General features: G+C 27.9%; 1 pseudogene; it reads right to left on the bottom strand.

Moving 5' to 3' along the window:
* Positions 1–2,331: 2,331 nt before the first annotated feature.
* On the bottom strand, positions 2,332–4,860 carry LOC149511060 (vacuolar protein sorting 38 pseudogene; annotated as a pseudogene).
* Positions 4,861–13,198: the final 8,338 nt, after the last annotated feature.

The raw sequence follows: 13,198 nt of genomic DNA, 5'->3' as shown, positions 1-13,198 counted from the left end.
TTACTATAATACCCCTCTTCCACGCCTACTTCACTGGATCCTTATTCCCATTTAAGGCATCAATCTATTTTGGTATCATTAATTATTTTCTTATCGTCAAGGTTTACCTTTGGTTTTTCTGGAGGATCCAATACCAAAGTGGTACCATGATGCTAGGATAAAAGGCTTATTGCAAGTAGAATATCAAATTATAATGTGGCTCTCTGAATTCCCTGTCCTTCCCTCCCTGGATTTAGAAGTGATAAAATCCATGTAGCGCTTCCCGGAATTGAAATCTCCTGGTGAAGTGTTACTTAGCCGTGCTAACTGAAGTCTTCCAACATTTGCTCTCCTTATGTGGGAACTAAGCTAAATAGAGAACTCAATTATTTTGTTTGCTTAGAATGGCAAGGTTATTTTCTAAAACCTTCTAAAAAATTGAGGTGATAGAGGCAAAGCAGCTTAGAAGATTTGAGGTAGAATAAAAAATGAGAGAAGAGTGAGCTTACCACTATGAATGCAAAAATTCACCTGTGGCTGTGTTTATTCTAAACCTTTTAGCCTTTGTTATGTGTGCTTGATCGTCAATGATGAATTATTACCTTCTTCCTTTATCCTTTTTCAGGGTCTGTTTTTATTTTTTTTTATTTGGTATCAATGTAAATGATTGTTGATAAGCTGGCTGGCATTTATCTTGATCCCTCTACCGTTTAGCTTAGGGTAATTGTACTTTGTAATAATAATAATAATTTTTTAATTATTGACCTTAGTTGAAAGTAGGCGGTATGAACTTTACCAACACAGTATGCTATCCTTGTAGTCTATGAATTTTAAATAGGGTTGAAGTTCAACTCATGTCTTATGTTCTTTTTTCTGTTAGTTAAAAGAAAAGGGAAAAAGGAAAAGCCAGTTATGTTATTGATATTCTTTTTATGTTGTCCAGTTGGTAAAAGAGAATTCAGTTGAGAATAATATGGTCATTACATGTATGTTACAGGTTTTGGAAATCATTTAACCTGAAATGCCTGTATATATGGTGTTGCAACGTGGATATCCACCAACATCGACAGGTCATAAGCCGAGCAAACTACTGCAAAAGAATAATGTAGTGATAACAACTTCAAGTTGTGATCTGTATTTTCAGTTGCGAGGCTTGCGTGATGGTGTCTCAACTCTCTCAACTAAGTTTTGCAGACCCTTGGTCAATTGCTGGGTCGATTGGAATGGAATTGGCGAAGAGGGGAGTTTGCAAAATCCAACAGTGGCACTTTCCAAGAGATGGTTTTGAGAACCAAACTCAGGTAAGTGATGAATATTGAGTTGAACATTCCAAAAGATTTGGGTTTCAGTGGTATTCTAGCCTTTCCTCTTCTCAATACAATCGATTTGATCCATTTTTTACAAAAATAACAATACCTTACGAAAAGAGGCTATTTTTTACAAATATAACATTCTCTTACAAATAAAGTTGTGCATGAATAAGTTGGATCAAATAAAATAAAATTTGATTGACACTTTTAAGTAGAATTGATATTTCATGTTATTGTATTATGTAAAATATTATATTCATATCGTATTTTATATGAAAATAATATATTACAGTTTTACGAAAACATAAAATATAAATTTTTAATTTTATTAAATTTATTTTTAATTTTTTTAAAAAATTTAAATTATATTATTTTTATATCTTTTTGTTGTATCGTATTTTAAAATGACAAATTTACTTTTAAGTTTAGGATCCATCTGACCCATCTATTTATGTCCTAATCAATCATTTTTACTGTTTAAAAATATTAAAAATTATTTTTATATTAATAATTTTTATATGTTCTAAAATATTTGAATTTTAAATTTAAATAAAAAATATTTATTACCGTAAAAACAATCCATTGTTGCCCAAAAAAAAAATCCAGATCAAGTCAAGTAAAACCTGACCCTTAAAATCCAACTCCAATGAAATTCGATTAGAAATTAAACTATCATTTTATACCAAAAGGTTTGTCTTGCAAATTTTAGTTCGGTTTTTAGAACTTCTTTGTCATGTAACATTTATACACAACAATATAATTTCCCTATCTTCTCAACTTATATTCTCACCAAAAAAACATATATTAAAACAAATCCAGAAATGGAACCATCCGAACCTGAATTTTTACTGTAACATCAAACAATCTGCTCCTTAGAAATCAACTCTAGGCTTGATTTTGTAACAACCAAACTGCGATTCTTTTTTAAGGCTTTATGAAAGGTGCTTGGTCAAAAATTTGCACCCGGGTCGTGTGAGAAGAATTATAAGTTGTCCATTTACACTGTAATTAACTAATTAAGTTTACCTTAGTAAATCAAAATTCATGAATTCATAAATTCTGAAGATTGGACAGTCCTCATAAGCTCCTTCAAATTTGCGAGCACATGTCGCGGTCCTAAGCTCTTGATGCCGATGAAATTCAAAAGTTGCTCTATATCCTGCAAACACAGGGAAGACTTTTGTGAATTCATTTCAAAATGAATATTTGAATATATATATAGATATATAATTAAAATGTCATGCATCTCAACAAACATTTTTTTGTACAAAAAAAAAAACCTGTAGCCTAAAAATAGAGAAAGAACTTGTAGGTACTAAAATCTGAATCTCATATCTGTTAAATGTCGCTTATAATTGCATAAACCAATTGATTTAAATCAAGAAACATTTTGCAAAAAGGAACATTGACTAACTCTTAAAACATTAGTACAACAAATTAAGACAAGGATGAATGCTAGCTTAACCCATTGAGATTTGTCACGCACCCATACATTCATATGAATATGAAGTTGGTCACAAATATACATTTCTAACCCATTTGCAGTATGTTGGCCTTCCATGCTCAGATAACAAAATTTAACATTAATATTTCAAGATTCCTTAACAGATAATTATAAGGTTAGTATGTGTTAGTCTCATTTGAGAAGTATCCACTCTTTCTCTACTTTTGTTCTTCCTTACAAACCCCTTTTAACCTAAAATGATATTTGGCCTTACCATTTTCAGTAAAATATAAATAGACCATGGAGCCAAGCAACTTAAACTGGTCTGCCAATGATTGACTGAACTCCCTTCTAAGTGTTCAGGTTTAATGGTTGCTATATTTGAAGTTGATTAATAACATCATAAAAACTTCAGTAGTTAGTTACCATAAAATGGCAATTTCTTTCATTAAAATGTTACAGATATTAGAACAGCTAGAAGATATACAATGGTAAAACAAGTAAACAAGCAGAATGTTACATGGTAGTTCACACTTGATACACTAATGTAACAATTACAAGTGGATTGGGGAGTATTTCCTATTAAGTAGTTGGGAAGAGAATCATTTTATATGACAAAACAAAGATTAAAATTTTGAAGAGAAGGGGACATAAGAGGATAAAGAGAAGGTACCAAAAATTGGAAACTCAAATATTTTGCCAGTATCTTTCCTAATTAGCCTTTTGATAATTTAGGAGACAGGAGATTTTGAGTGCTATTGGATGTAAGGTGTGACTATCATCATGATTTTTCCTAATTAGTCGATAATCCTCTATTGGACATTTAAGAATAAGGACTAAGCGAATTAACATTCGTTGATGTGCAAGAATTAGATTATTAGATCCAACAGTAAACTTAGTAAAAGATAAACCACGTAGAAAGTTAGAAGCTGTGTAAACTTATTACAATAATGTAAGTGGATTATAAGTGAGCAGTTCTTCCTAAGGCATTAAAAACACAAGGAAAGAAAAGAATAAACTTCTGGAAAAAATTTTCAGGGTAAGGAAACAAGGGAAGAGAAAGAGAAAGGGCCAGAAACTTGAAAGACAAAAGTTTGGTCATTACCTTTTCCATTTAGATGTTTAGGTGAGTTATGGGGAATGGGATTTGAGTGCCAGATTTCTTTTAGACGAAAGGTGTGGCTATTATCACATTTTTCAAATCTGTAGATAATCCTTCATCTCATCTCATATTTAAAAATAAGGATTTCATGTTACACTCTGATATGGCTGGTGACATTTATAGATTGTCTTAAGAGCCTATTCCATGGAACCGGATGAAATTAAATACAAAATCTACAGATTTTTTAACCATGATGATGAAGCTTGATTAGCCACTGCCAACAACATAATATGACTTGTAAAGGCCGAAAACAAAAAAGCACTCCTTTTCAAAGCTGTGGATGAACAGCATCTTAAGTAACAGTAAAGGACAAGCAAACTTTGAAGAGGTTTGAATCCAATAACATACATAAAAGAAATGCAAAAGGAGAATAATTCTCCAAAAAAAAGATAAAATTTGAAAACTCAACTTGTTCAACAAGAATACTGCATATGCTGCTTTTGTTGTGTCTTGACCTTCTAAAAACAATGGAAATTCTGCAGGCTTTACATTTGCAGAAAGTAATGTATTCCATGACAAATCAGAAGATGCAGGCTCTACTGAAGGTGCATGGTCGTTAATATATGAGCGGGAACCACCCAAGCGCAGAGGATAACGTAAGGGAACTCGTAAAAAGGATGCAATTAGTGAAACAGCCTGTAAATGAGGAATTAGGGAGAAACAAGAAAGAATAATTAGGTATAATTAAAATTATTGCCTCAGCAAGAGAAACAAGCTATCAAGAATCTTCCCAAGATACTATATTTCCATCTAAGGAATATACAATAACAGCAGCATCCTTAAGTAAAAAGGGATTGTAGGTGGTATATACAAAACTTGATGCCTATAGCTTGATATTATCAGAAAACAAATTCAGTAATAAAGGATAACTTTATATTAACCAAAGGAATAGAACTCACATGTGCAACATATCCTAAGGCAGTTGCAGATCTCTGAATCTCCTTTTTGTCAGTGAAAAAACTCATCTTTGTAAAAGGAAGCATGGTGAGATACATACCTAAAATCATCAAGAATCCTTGGTTAATGGGCTTAGATACAGAAGAAATCCGTGGTGAAGACAACAACAAAAGGAACTTGGCATCAGCATCAACAAAAGGAACTTAGATACAGAACATTCAATTAAATATAATGTAAGTAAAAGATATCCAAAACTCCATAATATCCATAACCCGAAACTATTAGCACATTACCTAGTGTACTACTGCTTGGATAGGATTCAAGTTCTTGCTCGTGTGGATCCAACCAAGATTTTTACAGGATAGAGCAATGAAACTTGTAACATCATATATTGTTGCCTTGCTCGAAGCTTCCTATGCACATTTTTTAGCTTAATGTAACCCCTTTCTTCAGTGAGTAATCTATTTGATTCCTGCAATGAAATCGTCAGACAATCAATCATCCAATGTATGAAATACTACTGAATATATGAAAAAGGAGGGAAAGAAATAAGAGCACAAGAAGGGAATAAGCCCTGACTATTTCAAGGAATTTATAGAAAGAGAATCCTTCCCATCTAATCCCCCCCATCCACCTCCACCCGGGGTGTAAGGGGGGAAGAGAGAGAGGATTTCTTGCATTAGAGGGGAGAATATCTAACATCTAAAGCTGAATAAGCAGAAAACTTCTAAAATATCATATATTAAACATTCCTCAAAACATCAAATGAAATTCCAAAGATAATTGACATTTTAAGTTAGAATAAAAATACTTCACCTGCAATTGCTTCTTTGCTCCTTAGAAAATTTACTGCACATTACTACATCTAGAATCCATAAAACCCCTAAATTTTTGTTTGTCTAGTTGATCCCATTACTACATCCAGAATCCATAAAACCTTTAAATTTTCTTTGTGCAACTTCTTTTTTTAATATTTTTATACTTAAAATCATAAAAAAAAAAAAGGAGTTCATCACTTTATTGATATATTATTTAGAATAATAAATATATAAATATAATAGTCTATCAACTTTTTATTCCTACATATTTATTAAATTAATTAACTTATTTGCCCATCCATTCTATGCTTAATAATTAATTATAATTAATTAAAAATAATTTTCTTAGTGATGAAAAAGCTGACAAATCAGCACGGATGATGTTACTCTTTAATGAAAATGAAAAAGGTTACTGACTGTTTTAGCCGACCAAATTCTTTTGCAGGTTGAAAGTGAATGCCAATAAATTGTCATTTGCACCTAAACTTTGGACGTTCTTTTTCTTTATGTTGTACTATTCAATGAGAGATTAAAGCTTTAATTTAAAAATATTAAATTTGAATTAGTAAAATTCTCTACAGTCATTACGGGTTCAAGACTAATCTAAAAGAAAATCTAATACTTCTCAGTTGTGAACATTTGAATAACACGAATTATTTTGTGGATATCTTCGAAACAAAATAGTTCCTATTTATTAATAAAATATTAATTTTTTTAAAGTGATAATAATTTAATATTCGATAATCTCAAATATATAAAAATTTTTATGACATAAAAAGATTATATAGCAGTTTGAAAGTGAAAATATAATTATAATTTTAAAATTGTGTAAATATTAAATGATTATTACACAAGGGACTCAATGGGGAAGAAATAAAAAATTTTATGGTATGAGAATAGAATAAGATGTTCCGAACAAGGAGTGAAATATTATTGTTCTTCAATTTGTACTTTTAGCAAATTAATTAATAGCGAAATCTTTTGCAGTTTTTCCGGTTGGAGATCAAATTTTTTTTGTATGATTTATTATTTATATATTTTTGGCCATTATATATATTTATTAATTACTATTTCTTTTAACTGTGTTAATTAATAGGTTCAAAGAGCTTTAACAAGCATGACATGTGTCTTAGTTTGGAATGCTTAAATATATATACGTTAATCAAACTTTCATGTTAAGGCCATTTTCTGTGGAGAATGACTGTTTTAATGGCTTTTATTTGATGAATTGAATGGTTAATGAAGGGAAGCTGGTTCATCCCGTGAACAAACAGTTCAATTATGCCACCATGTGATCAACACTCACACTTAACGGTGTATTAATCAAACAATTATATTAGAATATTTTAAGTAGATATGACAAAAGTTGAGTCGTCGTTAAAAACATATTTAATCAATATATAAAAAATTTATATTTAATGTATTATTAGTGTATAAATACTATATAATATGCACAATGACACTTCATAAAAATTAATTTTACAATTTTAAATTTATAAAAAATAAATGCACTTAATCTTAAATATATAAAATTAATTTTTTTAATGAAGTGTCATTATATGGTTTATTGATAGTGTATAACATCATACATTGACAGTGTGTATCAAATATAGTATTTTTAAATTAGTAAATGATAATTATAAAATTTTTAATAATTATGACTGAATACAAAATTTTTAATTTTTTATTATTATTATCATTATTATTATTATTGTTATTTTTTTATAATTTAATATATTTAAACTAATCTCCTAAAGTTCTTATAGATTAATAAAGCTTAGAAAGTTGTACTCATATAGCTCAAAGTACGTAAGTTAATTTAGGAATAACCAATGTAGTCTCATTCTTATTTAATAAATATTTCTGATTGCCTTGTATCTCAGGCATTATGGCAACATCCAAAACAGTGCTAACAATGAACCCAGCATTGATATTCAAATTGATAGACAAAGGCAAAATAGCATTGTTTAATCATGAATTTTTAAACTTTATATATCAAATCGAAATTTTGATTATAATTCAAATATCACGTGTAAATTTTTTTGGCCCAAATACCTCGTGTAATTGATCCTAGTTTTAACCAACTTCTTGAATGTGTAGGATCAAAAGCCCAAATTTTGGTCCCATCTTGGAGTTAGTCATATATAAGTTCTAACTATTGTACAGACAACACAAGCTCAAAACCCAAACAAATGCCCATCTAGTAAATACCATAACTCTTTTTGTTAATCTTTGTACATTCTCAAACACACACACACACACAGATATATATATATATATATATAGATTTTATATTTGATACACCTGCACAATGTTTTTAAATCACATATAGCCACACAGAGCAAATTTAAAATTTGCTCTTAAATATTCTGTGCTTCAAATATAAACTCTTAAATAATTCCCAAAAAAAATATAAGAGAAAACGGAAAAAAAAAAAAAAAGAAAGAAAGAAACTTTTAATTGGACCAATCTGAGATCTACTAAATAATTCCGAAACTTTCCCGGTTGATCCTCACACTGTATATATATATATATATATATATATATATATATATATATATTAGGAAACAAATCATATCATCAATTTTAATTTAGTAAGAAAAGTTGAAGACTAAAATGAGTTATAGTCGGTACTTGATAAAAACAAAAGTAAAGAGGTTTTGATAGTGTTGAAGACTTGGAGTCATGTTGAAAAAGTTAGAAAAAATGTCAATTTGTGTTTTCTTTCTGTCTACATGATTATGACTTATATTTGTGATAAATTTATTGATTTTAAAAGTTTGTGAATAGTGATTGTGATTACAATAAATAGATAAATAGAGTGTGATTTTAACTCTTCTTAAATGATAATACATAAATTTAGATTATAGAAATAAATAAATAAAATTAACTAATAATATTGGAAGCCAATTTAAATTCATTTAACATAAAAATAAATGCTATTAGGGGGTTTTCAAATTTGGGGAAAGGCTCTTGCCCTAACTACCGTTTGCCATTGAGAATGATTAATTTTCCTTACAATTTTATCTTTTTTTTTTTCATACAAATCAAATATGATATATGATAATTATCGTTTTATCTTATTTATTATCCAATGCACCAAACAAAGATTGTAACTTAGGTTGTGTTTGATTTTTTTCTCATCCTATGAGGAGTTGATTTGGGGTGTCAGTGCCACCTAACTTTAGAGTTGCTTGATCTAGCTGGTTATTTCTGTTTTAAAATGTTACTTTGGGGTGCAATGACTTCATGGATTCATGGATGGCTAAAGCCATTTACTCATTGGAAGTTGAGGCAGTCATTGTGAGAAGTCAGAGATGCTTTCAATTTAGGATGCAGTGAACAAAAGCTTGCTAGGATTGAGTGACCATATGCCTACATGATCGAGTTTCTACAAAATTATGGTGGAGTATTTGGAGCTTTTTCTTCGTAAGTTACATATAAGTACAGATGCTTCTAATAGCATCTTGACCAGGATTACTGTTGCGGAAAAAAAAATAGCATGTAATGAAACTCAAATTACTAGTAATCCTAAATGCTTGTTTTCATTCATAGGCATGCTACTACATTTGATTTATCATGTTATATGAGGGACTGGTCATATGACTTCTATATCTTCTTCAAACCAAACTATTGATTTTTTACTGAAATATATCTTATTTGTCGAGTTTAAGAGTTAGTTAAAAAATTCAAGTTAAAATATATTGTACCTCTTTAAATTTAAGGATGAGTGTTAATGTAATTATTATAATTTAAAATTACGATTGGATTATTAATTAATCAGCTTCATTCTATCTAGTTTAGTGAAAAAATCTTGTAAATATAAGCTCTTATACAAACATTTGACATAGAATACAAAAATTCCTTTTCCTATAACAAGTGCAATTAATAATGGTAGATATTGTTTGGACTTTGGTGCACCAAAAAAAAAAAAAAAGATATTGATTGGTCGCTGTCTTAATGATTCGATTAAGAATTTGGCAGGAAGCCACGAGGATGGTACATAATTTTTAATTTATTGGTGCAATTGTGGAATGTTATGGAATTTGACATAATTCGGTAGAATAAATTATCTACCCAAAATCCACTCGTTTATTATGCTAAAGATGAATATTCTCTAAAGTGCTCATTTGGGGAAAGGTAATAGTCAAATATATACCATTGAAACAAAGACTTTTTATGGCTATCATTTTTAAAATTTTTATTAAAAATGATTTTCTCTATTTTTAAGTAAAAAATAAAAGCATTAATCAATAAATCCAATGTTCGAATGCTTCTTATTATAATTAATCAAGCTATCATAAAATTAAAATATTATATAATTAATATGAATGAACAAAATTAAGATGCTTACTAGTAAAATTAAAAAAATTGAAGGTTTTTTCTGAATTGACAGTAACTCAAGGACACATCTAATTACATTCACGGTTGCAAATAAGAAGAGCAAATTGTTTTATTCCATTCCATGGCTTAAAACAAAAGAATGTATAAGAGAAAAGCAAGATGCATGAGCATCAATAGTCAATTCCACAATTCCAGGTCTGGCAAGTCAAGGTCTCCTCTCTTTCTCTGATCATTACTAAATTTTAATTCCTTATAGTTGAAGGCAACTCGAATGAACTAATCATCAAAATTAGACTATCTCCAACACCATTTAGAAAAATTTTGCATTCCAATTCTTTATAATTGAAGCCAACTTGAATGGACTAATCATGAAAATCAGTCTGTAATTCCACTTTGGAAAAATTTGCAATTCAAATCTTTATAATTGAAGCTAGCTTGAATAAATTAGGGATGGATCCACATGTTTAGTTAAAGTGTTCCTGGACATTTTTAAAAATTATAAAACAAGAAAATTTGAAAAAGAAATTCTCTGGACATATATTTTTCCATCGATAAAATTGACAAATCTGTTAACAGCTTTCTATATAAATTATAAGTAGACACTTAAAAAAAAAATCTTAAATCCTGCATTGAAATAAACTAATCATGAAAATTACACTATCCCTCGCACCATGAAAGAAAAATTTGTAGTGAGACAATAACGCGTCTTGTTTGGAAAACCATGCACCAGAGGTTATAATTTTCAACGAACTAAAACTCTATTCAAACACGAAATTCACTTTCATATGAATCATGTATGAAGTATGAAAAAACATTACGGGGTCAACCGAGTTAATTTTTCAAAAGGGCTTAATTTCTATTAGGCCTAACCAGCTCAGGTCAATGTCGGTGTCATTAACATCACACTCTTACAAAAGTGGCTGACATAATTTAAAAAAGGAAAAATTAATGAGACAAGTACGCGTTAAAAACCAAGCCGACGACATTGTTTTTCAAAAATTATACTTTGTTCACGAGGATTGAGGTCTTGGAACCTTTCGATCTCATAATCGAATCTTACGGTATTTGGACTTAATTGAACTTTTCCTTTGTTTTTGATTGAATTGTTTATTGATTTTGTCAATGAATATACTATTATATTATTTTCAGCATGTACGTGATGTAAAAGAAATTTTATCTTTAAAAATTTTATTTAAGAAATAATTTTTTGATGATAATAATGATAAATATTGATAATTTCATTTCATTTTGATATCCAATGAGCAAAATTTGATAACTTTTAATGTAATTTTGATTTGGATTAATATAATGAATGGTCCCTAAACTATAGTGAAATGTTCAATATGTACTAAACTTTAAGAATCTTTAATATGATACTTGAATTTATGAATCTATAAATTAATGTAGTACTTAGAGAATTATTTATCTATAATTTGTTATTATTTGAAGCTAGCCACATTAAGAGTAAGCACCATAGGAGTTAGTAGATTCATAGTTTAGGTGTTAAATTAAAAAATTTTAGAGTTCAGGTACTACATTTAACATTTTAATATAATTTAGGTGCCATTTATGACATTAATCCTTTTGATTTTGACCACCTTTGATATGTTTTGGTAACCTTTCTTAGAAGTTTGGAAACCTTTGATAAAATTTTGATAACTTTTGATACAATTTTGGTAACCTTCAATTAGTTTGGTAACTTATTACATAATTTTAGTAATCATTAATATAATTTTGATAATATTTAAGAAAATTTTGATAACACCTTGATGTAACTTTGATAACCTTTCATATATATAATTTTGGTAACCTATAATATACTTTCGGTAATCCATTATAAAATTTGTGTCATTATATATTTAACAACGGATTCTCATTGTAAAGCACGGGTTTCATTATAATATAAGATAATTTCTTTTTATATAATTACATTATTACTTCATTCAAATTTAAAACTTTTTACTAATTTTTTATTGAATAGGTTAATGATGGGTTTATCTTAAAATTCCAATATAAAAGTTCTAGCTTCATTTTTACTAGACTTGGCGATTTGTGTATTTTTATCATATAAAATTTGTGTATTCGTATTATGTTTTACACAAAAATTGTGTCATAATTTATGTTGAAATAAAAACATGAAGTATATTTTTTTAGTTTTATTAAACCCATATATAGTTATTATTAAAATTTTAAGTCGTCACTTTTGTGTCCTATTTTCATATCGTGTTTGCGTCATGTAATAGTGTTATATTTTAAATTATCAGGTCTAATTTCTGTTAATAACTAAGGTTTAATTTTTGTATAACCTTAAATATAAAAAAATTATCAATAATTGATAATTAAGTTATTATTGATTTACTATTATGTTATCAGTTATTTATTATTAAGTTGTCAATAATTTACTATTAAATTAGCATTAATTTTCTATTAATTTATGAATAATTTACCAATAAGTTTTTAATAGTTTCCTACTAAATTGTTGTTAATTTCCTACTAAGTTACTGATGGTGTATTATAAAGTTATAATTGATTTACTATTACTTTATCATTTATTTACTTTAAAATTATCAATAACTAACTAATTTACTATTAAATTATTTCTGATTTGTAACTAAGTTATTAGTAATTTACTATTATATTATTAATGATTTACTACTAAGTTATCAATAATTTATTATTAAATTATCAATGATTCAATATTATATTTATTATGCATTTACTACTATATTATGAATTTACTACTTAATTTTTTATTATTCACCACAAAATTATTCTAGATTTATTAGCAAATTATCTCATGATTCACTTTCAAGTTATCACTTATTTATATTAAATTGTCCATGATTTACTATTAAATTATTACTAATTAATTATTAAGTTATCAATAATTTACTACTAAATTATACTTATTTACTTTTAAGTTTATAATGATTAACTATTAAATTATTAGTGATTTGCTACTAAATTATTTATGATTTTCTACTAAATTTACCAATTAGTTACTATGAAACTGAAATTGATTTATTATTAAGTTATACCTAATTTATTATTATATTGTGATTGATTTATTACTAAATTATTAGAGATTAATTATTAAATTATCACTTATTTTTATTAACATATCTTTAACTTATTAATATGTTGTCGTACATTTACAACTATGTAACGTGGATTATAAAATGTCAACTAACAATATATGAGATAATTTTTTTTTGTATAATAACATTATTACTTTATTCAAATT

The sequence above is a fragment of the Durio zibethinus genome, chromosome 27 (genome assembly GCF_047325235.1).
Source record: "Durio zibethinus cultivar Kanyao isolate XHJ-2024 chromosome 27, ASM4732523v1, whole genome shotgun sequence".
Lineage (NCBI taxonomy): Eukaryota > Viridiplantae > Streptophyta > Magnoliopsida > Malvales > Malvaceae > Durio > Durio zibethinus.
The sequence above is the reverse complement of the archived record's forward strand: the minus strand, read 5'-3'. Positions and strand labels throughout refer to the sequence as shown.